At 42.8% G+C, this 16,538-nt stretch overlaps 1 non-coding gene and 12 pseudogenes across 1 annotated transcript; 2 read left to right on the top strand and 11 right to left on the bottom strand.

Annotated features, from left to right (window-relative positions):
• Positions 1-674: 674 nt before the first annotated feature.
• Positions 675-793, bottom strand: LOC149272641 (5S ribosomal RNA; annotated as a pseudogene).
• Positions 794-992: 199 nt separating this feature from the next.
• Positions 993-1,112, bottom strand: LOC149272640 (5S ribosomal RNA; annotated as a pseudogene).
• Positions 1,113-6,287: 5,175 nt separating this feature from the next.
• LOC149272639 (5S ribosomal RNA) lies at positions 6,288-6,406 on the bottom strand (annotated as a pseudogene).
• Positions 6,407-6,592: 186 nt separating this feature from the next.
• On the bottom strand, positions 6,593-6,711 carry LOC149272638 (5S ribosomal RNA; annotated as a pseudogene).
• Positions 6,712-8,238: 1,527 nt separating this feature from the next.
• Positions 8,239-8,357, top strand: LOC149272637 (5S ribosomal RNA; annotated as a pseudogene).
• A 2,241-nt stretch (positions 8,358-10,598) lies between these two features.
• On the top strand, positions 10,599-10,717 carry LOC149272636 (5S ribosomal RNA; annotated as a pseudogene).
• Positions 10,718-11,242: 525 nt separating this feature from the next.
• LOC149272635 (5S ribosomal RNA) lies at positions 11,243-11,361 on the bottom strand (annotated as a pseudogene).
• A 191-nt stretch (positions 11,362-11,552) lies between these two features.
• LOC149272634 (5S ribosomal RNA) lies at positions 11,553-11,671 on the bottom strand (annotated as a pseudogene).
• A 260-nt stretch (positions 11,672-11,931) lies between these two features.
• On the bottom strand, positions 11,932-12,050 carry LOC149272633 (5S ribosomal RNA; annotated as a pseudogene).
• Positions 12,051-12,297: 247 nt separating this feature from the next.
• On the bottom strand, positions 12,298-12,416 carry LOC149272632 (5S ribosomal RNA; annotated as a pseudogene).
• Positions 12,417-12,609: 193 nt separating this feature from the next.
• Positions 12,610-12,728, bottom strand: LOC149272631 (5S ribosomal RNA; annotated as a pseudogene).
• Positions 12,729-15,497: 2,769 nt separating this feature from the next.
• Positions 15,498-15,616, bottom strand: LOC149272630 (5S ribosomal RNA; annotated as a pseudogene).
• A 599-nt stretch (positions 15,617-16,215) lies between these two features.
• LOC149272629 (5S ribosomal RNA) lies at positions 16,216-16,334 on the bottom strand. Its single transcript, XR_016279589.1, has one exon. It is a non-coding gene; the product is annotated as a 5S ribosomal RNA (ribosomal RNA).
• Between the last annotated feature and the right edge of the window lie 204 nt (positions 16,335-16,538).

Raw genomic sequence — 16,538 nt, 5'->3', positions numbered from 1 at the left:
GGATGGGCTCTCCTAGCCGACTCTTTCCTGTTTCCTCCAACCCTGCCTTTCCCCCAGGGCTTTATCAGGGCGTTATTCGTCATTTCCTTCCCGCCGGGGAACGGGTGTTAAGGCTTGGCCATCTCTATAAGGATGGTGGGCTTAGGTCTTTATCAGGACAGAGAAGGTGAGAAGGTTCAAATAAGTGTTTAAAGCTTTGATGATGAGCAAGAAACACATGGCAAAAAGCTCTACCCATACTGTGAGAAAAGAAAAAGTCTACAAGAGCTGGTATTCCCAGGTGGTCTCCCATCTAGATACTAACCAGGCTCAATTCTGCTTAGCTTCCAGGACCAGATGAGATCAGGCGCTTTCAGGGTGGTATAGCCACAGGGGTGAAATCTTTTTATTTTACTTTTCTTATTCTGTTGCTGCTGCTGCTGCTGTTGCTGTTGCTGCTGCTGCTGTTGCTGTTGCTGCTGCTGCTGCTGGTGTTGCTGCTGCTGCTGCTGCTGCTGTTGCTGCTGCTGCTGCTGCTGTTGCTGCTGCTGCTGCTGCTGCTTGTTAGACAGAAAGAATTATAAACTCTGGGACAGGACAGAGAAGGTGAGAAGGTTCAAATAAGGGTTTAAAGCTTTGATGATGAGCAAGAAACACATGGCAAAAAGCTCTCCCCGGACTGTGAGAAAAGAAAAAGCCTACAACACCTGGTATTCCCAGGCGGTCTCCCATCTGGGTACTAACCAGGCCCAACCCTGCTTAGTTTCCGAGATCAGATGAGATTGGGCGCTTTCAGGGAGGTATGGCCGCAGGTGTGAAAGCTTTTTATTTTACTTCTCTTATTCTGTTTCTGCTGCTGCTTGTCGTCAGACAGAAAGAATTATAAGCCCTGGGACAGGACAGAGAAGGTGAGAAGGTGAGAAGGTGAGAAGGTTCAAATAAGGGTTTAAAGTTTTGATGATGAGCAAGAAACACATGGCAAAAAGCTCTCCCCAGACTGTGAGAAAAGAAAAAGCCTACAACACCTGGTATTCCCAGGCGGTCTCCCATCCAGGTACTAACAAGCTCCAACCCTGCTTAAGCTTCTGAGATCAGATGAGATCGGGCGCTTTCAGGGTGGTATGGCTACATGATTGAAATCTTTTTATTTTACTTCTCTTATTCTGTTGCTGCTGCTGCTGTTGCTGCTGCTGCTGTTGCTGCTGCTGCTGTTGCTGCTGCTGCTGTTGCTGCTGCTGCTGTTGCTGCTGCTGCTGTTGCTGCTGCTGCTGTTGCTGCTGCTGCTGTTGCTGCTGCTGCTGTTGCTGCTTGTCGTCAGACAGAAAGAATTATAAGCCCTGGGACAGGACAGAGAAGGTGAGAAGGTGAGAAGGTTCAAATAAGGGTTTAAAGCTTTGATGATGAGCAAGAAACACATGGCTTTTTTGACTTCCATACACCATGGTTCATTCATTTCCACGACATTTCATTTTTGTATTTCTCACATTACTTACACTGGGGGGCTCCTCCGTCACACCCTTTTCTTCTCAGGTAGTTCTCTTTCTCATCCCCTGTGTGCCTGACCCACAGGGTTTTCTGTCTACCACCCCCTTCTGCGGCTTCCAGCTCGTTGGGCCGCAAGTTTCAGACCTTTGTTCTATTCATAATGTTGTGGTTTAAACGTTATTATTGTTATGGCTTGGATCAAATGTCGGGCACCTGTTATAGTGCTCTTTCCATGCAATGTCGACCTTCTGCTGTCTGGTATGATTATATCTATTTCCTGGATATTATGACCCACTATGTCTCCGTATTTGGTTTTATTTTCCTTATTGTGCGCTGTTTTTTTATATAGAGACCGGGCGCGCTGTTCTTCTCTTACTGTCCTTGGTGGTCTTCCTTGGGGGTCTCCGTTGTTCTACATTACTTACGGATTGTACAGCTCCCTTTTTCTTTTATTCCTATTTTTTATTTATTTATCTTATTATGTGTGGCGACCTTAATGCTCTCCTAGACCCGTTATTAGATACTTCTACTACTTTTAGGGGCAGTTATGGTAAAAGGGTGAAATCTCTGGCTTCTTCTCTTACTAAGTCGTTTCACTCCTTTCAACTGTACGATACGTGGCGCCTCCATCATCCTTTGGACAGGGATTATTCCTTCTTTTCGGCAATGCACAAATCCTACACGACAATTGATCTTATTTTGGTTGACAAACTTACACTCAAACTGGTTCGGGACTGCTCTATCGGTGTTATCAATTGGTCGGATCATGCGCCTGTGACTTTGACGTTACGGGTCGCTCATTCTTTTATTGGTAAGGGATCTTGGCGTCTCAATAACTCCATACTCTCTGATGAGTCGTTAAAGGCTCAGGTCCAGTCTCATTTAGATTTATACTTTCAGGAAAACGAAGACCCACATACTTCGATAGAAACGTTATGGAATGCCCATAAGGCGGTCATTAGAGGTAAATTTATCAGTATCGCTTCCCATTTAAAGAAACAAAAAGCACAAGCCACCGATAAAGATTCCTTGCTTTTGCGACTTTATGACCTTGAATCCCTTAATAAACAAAACCCCTCCAACCAGGTGCTTGCTGACATCGCTTCGGTTAAGCTCCAACTGTCCACGATTCAGGCTGAACTTACATCCCAGATGCTATTGCGCTTGCGCCAACGCTTCTACTCCAAGGGCAACAAAGCTGACTCTATGTTGGCGAATAAGCTTCGACACTCGGCAGCCCTGGAGCGCCCTCAGTTTGTTTTATCCTCTAATGGACTCCCACTTAAGAACCCTTCTCATATTGCTGATAGGTTTGCCAATTTTTATTCCTCCTTATATAACCTTCGGGATGAACCTTTCCTCTGTATCTTTGCCCACTCTTACTAAAGAGATGATCTCTCAATTGGGAGCCCCTTTAGATCTAGATGAACTTCATTCCACAGTTCGTATGTTGAAGAAAAATTCGTCTCCGGGTCCTGATGGCTTAACGTGTTATTATTATAAAACCTTTTTCTCAGTATTGGGCCCGCACCTCCTGTCCCTTTTTCAATCCTTCATGTCTAAGGGTCATATCCCTTCCGAAAATTTATATGCCCATATCGTTACAATCCCTAAGCCGGGAAAACCTACAGATAAATGTGAAAATTTTCGTCCTATTTCATTGTTAAATAATGATGTCAAACTCTACGCCAAAATTATTGCTAATAGGCTTTCTTTAATACTCCCTTCCCTTCTTCATTCGGACCAGGTTGGTTTTGTACGCCATAGACAGGCAAATGACAACACCCGTAAATTTATTAATGTACTATGGAAAGCTTCTCATGATAAGATCCCGGGTGTTTTATTATCTTTTGACGCGGAAAAGGCTTTCGACCGTCTCCATTGGCTGTTTTTATCGTCGATCCTTTCCAAATTTGCTTTTCCGCCTTCCTTAATTTGTTCAATTATGGCTCTATATTCCTCTCCCTCGGCCTCCGTCTCTTTTTCGGGTTTTATTTCTTCCCCATTTTCTATTTCTAACGGGACGCGCCAGGGTTGCCCACTCTCTCCACTCCTTTACACCTTAGCGCTGGAGCCTTTGGCTCAGCGTATTCGTTCAGATCCCCAGATTTCAGGCTTTCCCTCTACAGAGGGCAAGGACATTACTCTAGGGCTCTTTGCAGATGATATTTTGGCCTCGATCACAAATCCTTCCACCTCCCTGCCGGCATTGCTTCACCAATTTCTGCAATATGCTGCAATCTCGTATCATAAAATCAACGTACATAAAACTCAAGCGATGTCTCTTAACTTACACAACCAGTTGTCTGCCTCGCTTCAACTTTCTTATGCCTTTGACTGGAGGAAAGATTATCTTTCCTATCTAGGTGTTAAGTTACCTCGCACTATATCTAAACTACATGATTTCAATATTCGGTCTCTCTGGAAACAAATTCTTCTCGACCTTCAGAAGTGGCGTTCTTTTGACCTTTCTTGGCTTGGCCGTATATCTTCAGTAAAAATGGTGGTTTTACCGAAACTACTATACGTCTTTAGGGCAGTCCCGACCAGTATTCCCCGTTCATTTTTATTACACATACAAACGACCTTGGACTCTTTTATCAATGTCAAGGGCAGGTTGCGCATTTCTAGAAGTGCTTTCTATTCCCCTAGGTTTAGAGGGGGTTTGGGAGCCCCGGACATTCGGACTTACCACCGTGCCACTATCCTTTCTCAAGCAATTTTGTTTCATTATAGTGCAAACCTTCCTCAATGGGTCACACAGGAGAATTGCCTTGTCCTCTCCCTACTCGGTTTCCCAATTATTGTGGAGCCACGTTTTCGGCCGAAATTATTTCCACTCCCTCCCACCACGCTTTGCTCGTTCAAGATATGGTCTAAATTAGCTAGACGCCGACCTTCTCTGTTTCACATTACTAGGGCTACCCCGCTTACTTCCCTAGAACTCCTGATCCCAGAACTGCGACTTAATCGCTGGCAAAGTAAAGTACTCCTGAGGGTGGGTGACCTTTATGATAAGGGCTCTCTTTGATCGTTCTCTGATGTCAGCTCTGCTTATGCGATACCTAACTCTGAATTTTACAAATTCCTGCAAATACGACACTTCCTGCAATCACATTCCCCCTCATACACGGTTAACATTCTTTCTGACGACCCTATTATTCATATGTGCACCAAAACCTCCTCCTTTAAGGGCATGATTTCACAGTGCTATGTTTCCCTGTTGATGCGTCTTTGGGAAAATAAACTCCCCCATATGTTAGCTTGGGAACGAGATTTGCAATCTACCTTTTCCCTTGAAACTTGGTTGGATTCCGAAGAATCCATGAGGGGTGTCTCTCATTGTTTTAACCATATTGAGCTCCAAAATAAACTGGCGTGTAGGTGGTATCTCACCCCGCAAAGGTTGGCCCATATGTTCCCCTCTTGCTCTCCTCTATGCTAGAAAGGTTGTCCAAATGTTGGATCCATGCTGCACGTCTGGTGGTCTTGCCCCCCTATTCATGAGCTCTGGGGGAAGGTATTTCATTTACTTGAGTCTGAATTACATTTTCCTCTCCCTCGCACCCCGAAGTTGGCACTACTTCACATGTTTCCGGATGATACTCCCTCGCCCGTTCGGAAATTAGTTATTCATTTTTTTTGTCTGTTAAATTATCAATTGCTCGTAACTGGAAATCACCTGCGCTTCCTCGCCTCTCTGATGTCCTACACCATCTTGAACACATCCATGTTTTGGAACGAATGTCTTTCCAAAATGATCAAATGTTACCTTTGTTGATGAAAATTTGAGCTCCCTGGCCCCAAATTCGTCTTTCGCCCTTGTGGCAAGCTTGAGGGGATTGGTGTCTATTGATGTGTTGCGCCCGGTCTCTACTTACCTTACAATGTATTCTCCTTTTTTTTTCTTGTATGTGATTATTTGACGGCTCTCTATTATACCTGAACATAGCTTTCTTTGATGTACCACTTTGCCTGACTTGATCCCTATAAGTCCTTGCCTGTTGTTTTTTTTTTCTTTTTGTTACAAAGTGTTTCGAAGCCAAGGTTGTTTTCCATCATCAACGCTTTCTAGTACTGCGTAGATAGTCGAGTGTCTTATGCTTTGAGGGACTACCATGTGCATCCTTTCTTGTTTTTATATTCCTATTGACTTCTCCTAGCACACTACTGGGTTTTGTGTTTACTAGATGTCGCTATGTTTATTTCATCTATACTTGTACGTGCATTGTTACCTTGTACACTTTCTAAACTCGACTTTATTGTTCTACGTGACTGCTTTGATGTGAAAGCTTGTTTTTTTTACACTTGTACAATGTATTGGAAACGACTAAAAAAGAATGTTGAAAATAAAGAAAAAATGTAAATAAAAAAAAAAAAAAGAAACACATGGCAAAAAGCTCTCCCCGGACTGTGAGAAAAGAAAAAGCCTAGAACACCTGGTATTCCCAGGTGGTCTCCCATCCAGGTACTAACCAAACCCAACCGTGCTTAGTTTCCAAGATGGGACAAGATTGGGCGCCTTCTGGGTGGTATAGCCACAGGTGTAAAAGCCTTTTATTTTACTTCTCTTATTCTACTCCTGCTGCTCTTGCTGCTCTTGCTGCTGCTGCTCCTCCTCCTGCTGATGCTCCTCCTGCTGCTGCTGCTCCTGCTGCTGCTGCTGCTGCTTGTCGTCAGACAGAAAGAATTATAAGCCCTGGGACAGGACAGAGAAGGTGAGAAGGTGAGAAGGTGAGAAGGTTCAAATAAAGGTTTAAAGCTTTGATGATGAGCAAGAAACACATGGCAAAAAGCTCTCCCCGGACTGTGAGAAAAGAAAAAGCCTACAACACCTTGTATTGCCAGGCGGTCTCCCATCCAGGTACTAACCAGGCCCAATCCTGCTTAGCTTCCAAGACCAGATGAGAGCGGGCGCTTTCAAGGTGGTACGTCCGCAGGCGTGAAAGCTCTTTATTTTACTTCTCTTATTCTGTTGCTGCTGCTGCTTATCAGACAGAAAGAATTATAAGCTCTGGGACAGGACAGAGAAGGTAAGAAGGTGAGAAGGTTCAAATAAGGGTTTAAAGCTTTGATGATGAGCAAGAAACATGGCAAAAAGCTCTCCCCAGACTGTGAGAAAAGAGAAAGCCTATAACACCTGGTACTCCCAGGTGGTCTTCCATCCAGGTACTAACCAGGCCCAACTCTGCTTAGCTTAAGAGATCAGATGAGATAATGTGCTTTCAGGGTGGTATGGCCGCGGGATCGAAAGCTGTTTATTTCACTTCTCTTATTCTTTTGCTGCTGCTGCTTGTCAGACAGAAAGAATTATAAGCTCTGGGACAGGACAGAGAAGGTGAGAAGGTGAGAAGGTTCAAATAAGGGTTTAAAGCTTTGATGATGAGCAAGAAACACATGGCAAAAAGCTCTCCCTGGACTGTGAGAAACGAAAAAGCCTACAACACCTGGTATTCCCAGGAGGTCTCCCATCCAGGTACTTTAAAAGCGTTTAGCTAAACTTAAATGGTGTCGCTGGAATGCCTCGATCAGGAGGCATCCAGCGACACCAAACACTTACCTTTGGATGGGCTGTGACCGCTCCGGATAGCGGACACAGCTGCAGCTGCCGGTGATCTTCGCCATCAGCAAGATGGCGGCGGCCCGGGAAAAAAAACAATAAAGAAGAAAGAGTTCGCTAGACGGTCTCCAGACCCTCTAGAGAACTCTGGCTCCACTTGCAGGTTGAATACAGGTACTGCATTCAACCAAGCAAGTCAATGGAACCCAGCTTTCTAATCACTATGTGATTAGTAAAATATTAAAAAAAAAAAATAAAAAAAATGTGCTAACATTTAAAAATAATTATGCAGTGATGTCACTTGATGAACCATCCAGTACCAGCAAAATGTGTAAAAAAAATATAAAAAAAGTATTAAAAAAATAAAATAAAAAAATAAAGTTTATTATTTTGAGCAAGTGCTAAAATTTCTCAAAAATCTCAACAAAGAGTTAAAATAAAAGCACTTCAAATACCCAAGGGGTGAATAATATATTAAAAAAATGGCTGATGGGGTAAATTGGAGTGGCCGAGCTCAAAGATAGGGCATAGGTACAGATTGACCAAAATGGAGAAAAAAAGCGCACTTCCCAAATGTGGCATTTTAAATCTCAAACAACCCGACAAACCCATGCATGTCGGGTATCACTGCACTTAGGAGATGTTCCTGAACACACATTGGGGTGTTGTTTGACAGTGACATATACCAGAACCTGTATATCTATAACTAAAGTACAATTTGTGTGAAAAAAAAATACTATTACAAAGTTTGACAAAGTGTAGTTCTATAATTGGTGCATGGAAAGGGTTAAAATAACAGCATTTGGAATACCCTGGGGTGTCTAGTTTTCAAAAATATGACCTGGATAGGAGACCACCTGGGATTACCAGGTGTTGTAGGCTTTTTCTTTTCTCACAGTGCGGGGAGAGCTTTTTGCCATGTGTTTGTTGGTCATCATCAAAGCTTTAAACCCTTATTTGAACTTTCTCACCTTCTCACCTTCTCTGTCATGTCCCAGGGCTTATAATTCTTTCTGTCTGACGACCAGCAGCAGCAGCAGCAGCAACAGCAGCAACAGCAGCAGCAGCAGCAGCAACAGCAGCAACAGCAACAGCAGCAGTAGCAACAGCAGCAGCAACAGCAGCAGCAGCAGCAACAGCAGCAGCAGCAGCAACAGCAGCAGCAGCAGCAACAGCAGCAACAGAATAAGAGAAGTAAAATAAAAAGCTTTCGTTCTTGCGGCCATGCCACTCTGAAAGCGCCCGATCTTGTCTGATCTCAGAAGCTACGCAGGGTTGGGCCTGGTTAGAACTTGGATGGGAGACCGCCTGGAAATACCAGGTGTTGTATGCTTTTTCTTTTCTCACAGTCCGGGGAGAGCTTTTTGCCATGTGTTTCTTGCTCATCATCAAAGCTTTAAACCCATATTTGAACCTTCTCACCTTCTCACCTTCTAACCTTCTCTTTTTTTTTTTTCTTTTAATCTTTATTTTTGTTATTTTCATATTACATACAAACAAATTAAGCATTAAATAGACAAATACAACAAAAAATGAAGACAAAATAACAATTAAAAGGTCTGGATATCTTCCTAAGATGTAAGTTATATAATACATCATATGAAAAAAAAAAAAAAAAAAAGAGAAAGCCGGGAGTATGTGTTGATTCTTATATTACTCTTATGTTATTTAATTTAGTAATCCAGTCCTCATATATAATTTTTTTTCTTTTGTGTTGTAGACTACTCCATTGCAAACCTTTCTCCATCTGTAATTGAAATAAGACTTGATTTCTTAATTGTAAATATAAAAATGGTTTACTTTCTTTCCAATTTCTTGCTATCACTACTTTCGTAGCTGCCAATATATGAATAATTATTATTTTTATTTTTAAGGATAATCCAGGTGGAAATATATGAAGCAAAGCCATTTCTAAAGTTTTATTAATCTTAATATTACTTATTTTTTCTAGAAGCTCAAAGGCATACCTCCAAAGAGGCCTTACTTTTGTACACGTCCACCATATATGTTTATAATCTCCCCGTTCCTGATTACAACGCCAGCATCTGTCTGAAGAACTTGGAAACATAGATTTTATTTTTGTCTGTGTTAAATACCATTGATTAATTAATTTGAAATAATTCTCTCTAATTGTTATAGAGTGAATTAGATTATTAGTGTTATTTATTGCTTTATACCAATCTATTTCTGTAATTTGTTTCGTTGTATCTCTATTCCATTTTGTTATAATTGGTGTTATTGGGATCTCATCCATTTTATTGATTATTTCAAATGATTTAGACAATGCTTTTTTTATTTCTTGTTTATTAAACACCTTTTGAAGTTTGCAGTGAAGTTCCTCATCCTCTTTATATCTAGCTTGTAATATAAAGGATTTTATTCTCAAATAGGTGAATATTTCTGAAGTAGGTATATTAAACTCCCTATGTATTTGGTCAAACGATTTTATATTATCTTTAAGCAAAATTTCTTTTAGTTCTTCAATTCCTGCATTTTTCCAAATACTTAAATTTATATTGGAAATAATAAGTTCTATGGTGTCCAGTTTCGTGTTATCTAAAACCTTATTAATTAGATTCAATTTTTTCTTAATCTTTTTCCATTCTTGCAAAGTATCTTTTATTATAGTATTATTTATATATTTTGCCTCTAATTTTATCTGATATTGCCACATAATTGTGGGTAAATTAATCTTAATCATAGATCTTTCTATTTTAAACCATGGTTGGTTAGTATTTATTCGACATTGTAAATTATGTATATGTAGTAGCATGCATGTATCGTATGCACTTTTAGCTCTAGGATAATTCAATCCACCTCTATTTATTTTTCTTGCCAACTTTTTTATACTAATTCTCATTTTTCTTCCATTATTAATAAATTTATTAAAGCTAGTTTGTAGCATAGTAATCCAAGAGCTTGGTATTTTTAATGGGATATGTCTAAAGAAATAGATCCATTTTGGGAAAATATATGCGTTAATCACATTTATTCTACCTACCCATGATAATTCTGTGTTTCGCCATTCTTTCAAAAGGTAATTTGTTTCTTTTAATAGAGGTAAAAAATTCCGTTCAATTATATCTTCTACTTTTGATGTTATTTTTAACCCCAAATAATTAAGATCTTGCTGTTTCCAACTGAATTTAAATTCTTGTTGTATTATTTGTTTAGAGTAAAATGATATATTTATTGGAAGAATTTCCGATTTTTCTATATTCAGCTTATAATTTGAAATATTTGAATATTTCTTAATCGTTTCCATCAAGGCTCTGATCGATTTCTCCGGGTCTTCTATAGTTATCAGAACATCATCTGCATATAAGCATATTTTAAATTCTTCCTGTTGGAAGTGAAAACCTTTTATCTCATCATTTTTGCGTATGGAGATTACTAAAATCTCCATGGTACCTTCTAACCTTCTCACCTTCTCACCTTCTCTGCCATGTCCCAGGGCTTATAATTCTTTCTGTCTGACAACAAGCAGCAGCAGCACCAGCAGCAGCAGCAGCAACAGCAGCAGCAGCAGCAGCAGCAACAACAGAATAAGAGAAGTAAAATAAAAAGCTTTCGTTCTTGCGGCCATGCCACCCTGAAAGCGCCTGATCTTGTCTGATCTCAAAAGCTAAGCAGGGTTGGGCTTGGTTAGTACCTGGATGGGAGACTGCCTGGGAATACCAGGTGTTGTAGGCTTTTTCTTTTCTCACAGTCCGGGGAGAGCTTTTTGCCATGTGTTTCTTGCTCATCATCAAAGCTTTAAACCCTTATTTGAACCTTCTCACCTTCTCACCTTCTCACCTTCTCACCTTCTCACCTTCTCTGTCCTGTCCCAGAGCTTATAATTCTTTCTGTCTGACAAGCAGCAGCAGCAACAGAATAAGAGAAGTAAAATAAAAAGGTTTCACACCTACGGCCATACCACCCTGAAAGCGCCTCATCTCATCTGATCTTGGAAGCTAAGCAGGGTTGGGCAGAGATCAGATGAGATCGGGTGCTTTCAGGGTGTTATGGCTGCAGGATTGAAAGCTGTTTATTTTACTTCTCTTATTCTGTTGCTGCTGCTGCTTGTCGTCAGACAGAAAGAATTATAAGCTCTGGGACAGGACAGAGAAGGTGAGAAGGTGAGAAGGTGAGAAGGTTCAAATAAGGGTTTAAAGCTTTGATGATGAGCAAGAAACACATGGCAAAAAGCTCTCCCCGGACTGTGAGAAAAGAAAAAGCCTACAACAAGTGGTATTCCCAGGCGGTCTTCCATCCAGGTACTAACTAGGCCCAACCCTGCTTAGCTTCTGAGATCAGACAAGATCGGGCGCTTTCAGGGTGGTACGGCTGCAGGCGTGGAATCATTTTATTTTACTTCTCTTATTCTGTTGCTGCTGCTGCTGCTTGTCAGACAGAAAGAATTATAAGCTCTGGGACAGGACAGAGAAGGTGAGAAGGTGAGAAGGTTCAAATAAGGGTTTAAAGGTTTGATGATGAGCAAGAAACACATGGCAAAAAGCTCTCCCCGGACTGTGAGAAAAGAAAAAGCCCACAACACCTGGTATTCCTAGGCGGTCTCCCATCTAGGTACTAAACAGGTTCAACCCTGCTTAGCATCCAAGATCAGATGAGATCAGGCACTTTCAGGGTGGTATGGCTGCAGGCGTGAATGCTTCTTATTTTACTTCTCTTATTCTGTTGCTGCTGCTGCTGCTATTGCTGCTGCTGCTGCTATTGCTGCTGCTGCTGCTAGTGCTGCTGCTGCTGCTGCTACTGCTGCTTGTCGTCAGACAGAAAGAATTATAAGCCCTGGGACAGGACAGAGAAGGTGAGAAGGTGAGAAGGTTCAAATAAGGGTTTAAAGCTTTGATGATGAGCAAGAAACACATGGGAAAAAGCTCTCACCGGACTGTGAGAAAAGAAAAAGCCCACAACACCTGGTATTCCCAGGCGGTCTCCCATCCAGGTACTAACCACAGCCAATCCCGCCTATCTTCCGAGATCGGATAAGACCGGGCGCTTACAGGGTGGTAGGGCTGCAGGCGTGAATGTTCTTTATTTTACTTCTCTTATGCTGCTGCTGCTGCTGCTGCTGCTGCTGCTGCTGCTGCTGCTGCTGCTGCTGCTGCTGCTGCTGCTGCTGCTGCTGCTTGTCGTCAGACAGAAAGAATTTTAAGCCCTGGGACAGGACAAAGAAGGTGAGAAGGTGAGAAGGTTCAAATAAGGGTTTAAAGCTTTGATGATGAGCAAGAAACATGGCAAAAAGCTCTACTCGGACTGTGAGAAGAAAAAGCCTACAACTCCTGATATTCCCAGGCGGTCTCCTATCCAGGTACTAACCAGGCCCAACCCTACATATCTTCCAAGATCAGATGAGACCGGGCGCATTCAGGGTGGTAGGGCTGCAGTCGTGAATCTCTTTATTTTACTTCTCTTATGCTGCTGCTGCTGCTGCTGCTGGTCGTCAGACAGAAATAATTATAAGCCCTGGGACAGGACAGAGAAGGTGAGAAGGTGAGAATGTTCAAATAAGGGTTTAAAGCTTTGATGATGAGCAAGAAACACATGGCAAAAAGCTCTCCCCAGACTGTGAGAAAAGAAAAAGCCTACAACACCTGGTATTCCCAGGCGGTCTCCCATCCAGGTACTAACCATGCCCAACCCTACATATCTTCCAAGATCAGATGAGACCGGGCGCATTCAGGGTGGTAGGGCTGCAGTCGTGAAACTCTTTATTTTACTTCTCTTATGCTGCTGCTGCTGCTGGTCGTCAGACAGAAATAATTATAAGCCCTGGGACAGGACAGAGAAGCTGAGAAGGTGAGAAGGCAAAAAGATCTCCCCGGACTGTGAGAAGAAAAAGCCTACAACACCTGGTATTCCCAGGTGGTCTCCCATCCAGGTACAACCCTGCTTAGCTTCCGAGATCAGACAAGATCGGGCGCTTTCAGGGTTGTATGGCCGCAGGCGTGGATATTCTTTATTTTACTTCTCTTATTCTGTTGCTGCTGCTGCTTGTCATCAGACAGAAAGAATTATGAACCCTGGGACAGGACAGAGAAGGTGAGAAGGTGAGAAGGTTCAAATAAGGGTTAAAGCTTTGATGAAGAGCAAGAAACACATGGCAAAAAGCTATTCCCAGGTACTAACCAGGACCAACGCTGCTTAGCTTCCGAGATCAGATGAGATCAGGAGCTTTCAGGGTTGTATGGCCACAGGCGTGAATGTTTTTTATTTTACTTCTCTTATGCTGCTGCTGCTGCTGCTTGTCGTTAGACAGAAAGAATTATAAGCCCTGGGACAGGACAGAGAAGGTGAGAAGGTGAGAAAGTGAGAAGGTGAGTAGGTTCAAATAAGGGTTTAAAGCTTTGATGATGAGCAAGAAACACATGGCAAAAAGCTCTACCCATACTGTGAGAAAAGAAAAAGTCTACAAGAGCTGGTATTTCCAGGTGGTCTCCCATCTAGATACTAACCAGGCTCAATTCTGCTTAGCTTCCAAGATCAGATGAGATCAGGCGCTTTCAGGGTGGTATAGCCACAGGGGTGAAAGATTTTTATTTTACTTTTCTTATTCTGTTGCTGCTGCTGCTGCTGTTGCTGCTGCTGCTGCTGCTGTTGCTGCTGCTGCTGCTGCTGTTGCTGTTGCTGCTGCTGCTGCTGCTGCTGTTGCTGCTGCTGCTGCTGCTTGTTAGACAGAAAGAATTATAAACTCTGGGACAGGACAGAGAAGGTGAGAAGGTTCAAATAAGGGTTTAAAGCTTTGATGATGAGCAAGAAACACATGGCAAAAAGCTCTCCCCGGACTGTGAGAAAAGAAAAAGCCTACAACACCAGGCGGTCTGCCATCTGGGTACTAACCAGGCCCAACCCTGTTTAGTTTCCGAGATCAGATGAGATTGGGCGCTTTCAGGGAGGTATGACCACAGGCATGAAGGTTTTTTATTTTACTTCTCTTATTCTGTTGCTGTTGCTGCTGCTGCTGTTGCTGCTTGTCGTCAGACAGAAAGAATTATAAGCCCTGGGACAGGACAGAGAAGGTGAGAAGGTGAGACGGTAAGAAGGTTCAAATAAGGGTTTAAACCTTTGATGATGAGCAAGAAAAACATGGCAAAAAGCTCTCCCCGGACTGTGAGAAAAGATAAAGCCTACAACACCTGGTATTCCCAGGGGGTCTCGCGTCCAGGTACTAACCAGGGGCAATCCTGCTTAGCTTCTGAGATAAGGCACTTTCAGGCTGGTATGGCCGCAGGCATGAAAGCTTTTTATTGTACTTCTCTTATTTTACTTCTCTTATTCTTTTGCTGCTGCTGCTTGTCAGACAGAAAGAATTATAAGCCCTGGGACAGGACAGAGAAGGTGAGAAGGTGAGAAAGTGAGAATGTTCAAAATAAGGGTTTAAAGCTTTAATGATGAGCAAGAAAAACATGGCAAAAAGCTCTCCCGGGACTGTGAGAAAAGATAAAGCCTACAACACCTGGTATTCCCAGGGGGTCTCGCATCCAGGTACTAACCAGGGGCAATCCTGCTTAGTTTCCAAGATCAGACAAGATCTCGCGCTTTCAGGGTGATATGGCTGCACAAGTGAACATTTTTTATTTTACTTCTCTTATTCTTTTGCTGCTGCTGCTTGTCAGACAGAAAGAATTATAAGTCTGGGACAGGACAGAGAAGGTGAGAAGGTGAGAAGGTTCAAATAAGGGTTTAAAGCTTTGATGATGAGCAAGAAACACATGGCAAAAAGCTCTCCCCGGACTGTGAGAAAAGAAAAAGCCTACCCAGGTGGTTTCCCATCCAGGTACTAACCAGACCCAACCCAGCTTAGTTTCCAAGATCAGACAAGATCTCGCGCTTTCAGGGTGATATGGCTGCACAAGTGAAAGTTTTTTATTTTACTTCTCTTATTCTGTTGCTGCTGCTGCTTGTCGTCAGACAGAATGAATTATAAGCCCTGGGACAGGACAGAGAAGGTGAGAAGGTGAGAAGGTGAGAAGGTTCAAATAAGGGTTTAAAGCTTTGATGATGAGCAAGAAACACATGGCAAAAAGCTCTACCCATACTGTGAGAAAAGAAAAAGTCTACAAGAGCTGGTATTCCCAGGTGGTCTCCCATCTAGATACTAACCAGGCTCAATTCTGCTTAGCTTCCAGGACCAGATGAGATCAGGCGCTTTCAGGGTGGTATAGCCACAGGGGTGAAATCTTTTTATTTTACTTTTCTTATTCTGTTGCTGCTGCTGCTGCTGTTGCTGTTGCTGCTGCTGCTGTTGCTGTTGCTGCTGCTGCTGCTGGTGTTGCTGCTGCTGCTGCTGCTGTTGCTGCTGCTGCTGCTGCTGTTGCTGCTGCTGCTGCTGCTGCTTGTTAGACAGAAAGAATTATAAACTCTGGGACAGGACAGAGAAGGTGAGAAGGTTCAAATAAGGGTTTAAAGCTTTGATGATGAGCAAGAAACACATGGCAAAAAGCTCTCCCCGGACTGTGAGAAAAGAAAAAGCCTACAACACCTGGTATTCCCAGGCGGTCTCCCATCTGGGTACTAACCAGGCCCAACCCTGCTTAGTTTCCGAGATCAGATGAGATTGGGCGCTTTCAGGGAGGTATGGCCGCAGGTGTGAAAGCTTTTTATTTTACTTCTCTTATTCTGTTGCTGTTGCTGCTGCTGCTGCTGTTGCTGCTTGTCGTCAGACAGAAAGAATTATAAGCCCTGGGACAGGACAGAGAAGGTGAGAAGGTGAGACGGTAAGAAGGTTCAAATAAGGGTTTAAGCTTTGATGATGAGCAAGAAACACATGGCAAAAAGCTCTCCCCGGACTGTGAGAAAAGAAAAAGCCTACAACACATGGTATTCCCAGGCAGTCTCCCATCCAGGTACTAACCAGGCCCAAACTTGCTTAGCTTCTGAAATGAGACAATATCGGGCACTTTCAGGGTGGTATGACAGCGTTTTATTTTACTTCTCTTATTCTTTTGCTGCTGCTGCTGCTGCTGCTGCTGCTGCTGCTGCTGCTGCTGCTGCTGCTGCTGCTGCTGCTGCTGCTGCTGCTGCTGCTGCTGCTGCTGCTGCTGCTGCTGCTGCTTGTCAGACAGAAAGAATTATAAGCTCTGGGACAGGACAGAGAAGGTGAGAAGGTTCAAATAAGGGTTTAAAGCTTTGATGATGAGCAAGAAACACATGGCAAAAAGCTCTCCCCGGACTGTGAGAAAAGAAAAAGCCTACAACACCTGGTATTCCCAGGTGGTCTCCCACCCAGGTACTAACCAGGCCCAACCCTGCTTAGTTTCTGAGATCAGACGAGATCAGGCGCTTTCAGGGTGGTGTGACCACAGGTGTAAAAACTTTTTAGTTTACTTCTCTTATTTTACTTCTCTTATTCTTTTGCTGCTGCTGCTTGTCAGACAGAAAGAATTATAAGCTCTGGGACAGGACAGAGATGGTGAGAAGGTGAGAATGCTGTATAGCTGTATGCTGTATAGCCATCCGGGCCAGGTGATTTCCCATTCTTTAAATTTGAAATAGCTTCTCTTATTTCACT

This window comes from Sceloporus occidentalis, unplaced genomic scaffold (assembly GCF_023333645.1).
Source record: "Sceloporus occidentalis isolate IW3139 unplaced genomic scaffold, rSceOcc1.0.p SCAF_428, whole genome shotgun sequence".
Classification (NCBI taxonomy): domain Eukaryota; kingdom Metazoa; phylum Chordata; class Lepidosauria; order Squamata; family Phrynosomatidae; genus Sceloporus; species Sceloporus occidentalis.
This window is presented reverse-complemented; position numbering and strand designations above follow the sequence as displayed.